Genomic DNA, 2787 nt, shown 5'->3' on the forward strand with positions numbered 1-2787 from the left:
TTTCCTTTCCTTTCCTTTCCTTTCCTTTCCTTTCCTTTCCTTTCCTTTCCTTTCCTTTCCTTTCCTTTCCTTTCCTTTCCTTTCCTTTCCTTTCCTTTGAGTGGCCTACTTACCTATATAGATGAACACATGTATTACTCAAGGAAAGCTGAAAGAAGAAAGTTAAATTGTTACCTTGGACTTGCACCTATTTTAGATTATTTTATTTTCTATTATTTTATGACAATATGTTACCATATACTATGTATCATGTGATATTTATAACATATAATTATAACAATACAGTATATATTATATTATAAAATTTATAATAACATAGCATATTTCTATCATAATATATTAACATTATGTACTGTATGATATATTAATATATTATAGCACATTAACATATAGTATAACATAATATTCATACAATACACATCAATATATTATACATAACTTAATAAATAATTTTATTATTATTATTGTTAGTGCATGAGTGTGTGTGTATGTATGTGGGGTGTGTGTGTGTGTGTGTGTGTGTGTGTGTGTGTGTGTGTGTTCAGGCACACATCATGGCTCAGGTGTAGAGATAAGAATTAGTTCTCTCAGCCGGGCCTGGTGGCGCAGGCCTTTAATCCCAGCACTCGGGAGGCAGAGGCAGGCTACAGAGTGAATTCCAGGACAGCCAGGGCTACACATAGAAACCCTGTCTCGAAAAAAAAAAAAAAAAAAAAAAAAAAAAAAAAGAATTAGTTCTCTCCACCCCCTGTGAGTTCCTGGGATTGAACTCAGGTCATTAGTAAGTGGTTTTATTTGATAAGCTATGTTGCTGGCCACTAGTTTACCTTTGTGTGGGGAGCAGAGCCTCTGGTACTGTCTCTAGTGTGCTGTCTCTTGGTTAACTTGACTGGACATGGAATCAACTAATATCCTTGCCTCTGGGAAAGTGTCTGAGGATATTTCCTGAAATGATTAACTGAGTGGAGTCGACCCATCCCCAAAGTATGTGGCACCTTCAGTTGGTGGCCTTGGTACAGGGAGTTCTATAAGAAAACTATTGCTCCTTGCCTGTCCTTTGCCACCTTCTCTGGCATAACCCATCTTCTATGGCTTTCCAGCATGGACTGACAGCCAGTGGCTTTCTAGATTCTTCCAGGCCCTCAATATCAGACTAGCACTACTCAAGAACCAAACTTTGGGGACTGAGCAGGTACCTAATTCCCAGGCTCTCCAGTGTGTGGACAGCCATTGTGGGAGTATCCATCAGTTTTCATGTAAGGCAGTCTAACACATCTCCTTTGCAATTTATAACCATTCTACCACGCTGTTGTTTTAGAGAATCCTGAGTAACACTCCCAGGGTAAGGCTGTACCCTGGAGCAGGTGCAGTTGAAGTATGCATATTTCAGTCCACACATAAACTCAGCTATGATCCCACCAGAATGAGAGAATCAAGAATACCCTCAGCTCACAAAGGCAGAGGAGTGAGAGGGAAAGGGAGGGTTTGGATGTCAAAACCCATGAATATTAAAAGCTCCCACGGGATCTTGCCCTTCAATTCCAACTGAAAAGGATAAGGAAGGAAAGAAGGAAGGAGGGAAGGAAGGAAGGAAGGAAGGAAGGAAGGAAGGAAGGAAGGAAGGAAGGAAGGAAGGAAAGGGTTTCCTGGTGAAATTCGAGTTTGTTACAGAAGAGGGAAATTGTAGTTCTTAAGAGATTATGGAAAGAAGATTCACCTTCTAGCTGGGTCACCACATATGCTACCAGACTCAGTGTTGCCCTATGAAGTTCAGGTCCTTTGTGTTTGGGGCAGAGAAGTTGACTGCTGAGCTTTACCAAAACAAGGTAAGCTGTCCTTCATACTTCCTGCTTCATAAAAAGGTCTGTTAGATATACTCGGCCAGAAGGCTGAAGATGGATGCTCCCACAATGCAGAAAAAAATGAGGGGAGTGTCCCAGCCTCTTTGTTATTTCTATAGTCTTGGAAGCTGCTTGATCTTCATTTCCTGCATATATAGGTAATATTTATTTTATCTTAAATGTCTGATGAGGTTGAAGACTAGATAGTTATAATCTCATATTAAGCTAAAGTTGTTTAGGATTTAAGAAAGTGTTTTTAGGTCTAAGATGATGTTTTTAGGGTAGTAATGCAAATTAGGATAAAAATTATTTAGAGGGCTGGAGAGATGGCTCAGTGGTTAAGAGCAATGACTGCTCTTCCAAAGGTCCTGAGTTCAAATCTCAGCAACCACATGGTGGCTCACAACCATCTGTAATGAAATCTGCCGCCCTCTTCTGGAGTGTCTGAAGACAGCAACAGTGTACTTACATATAATAAATAAATATTTTTTTAAAAAAAATTATTTAGATACAGAAAAGATAGATAATACTTTTTTCTAAGCAGCCAAATACAAATGGACATTATAAGTGTAACTCTTACATGATAATTTTCATAGTTGTTTTATAATTGTTTTATTGGAAATAGTTTATTAGTGTAAGAAAAGAGTCTTTTATTGGAATTTTGGGGTAGGTCTTGTGTCTATGAATTCAGATACTAAGTTCTGTACCCCAAGATCAGGTTGTAGTCTGGGCATGGGCATTGTCTTGATCAATGGTCTGTAAAGAATGCTCCCCAGTAATCTCTTATTGGTTAATAAAAGGCTGGACCTCATGACTGGGCAGAGAGGAGAGTAATGTAGGATTGAATGAGGGGTGTCAGGAGAGACCACGAAGGAGGAGGAGGAAGCAGAAGAAGGAGGTCACCATTAGATAAGATGGACCAGGAGGACACGACCAAGAGAAACTC

This window comes from Mus pahari, chromosome 2, assembly GCF_900095145.1.
Source record: "Mus pahari chromosome 2, PAHARI_EIJ_v1.1, whole genome shotgun sequence".
Taxonomy (NCBI): Eukaryota; Metazoa; Chordata; class Mammalia; order Rodentia; family Muridae; genus Mus; species Mus pahari.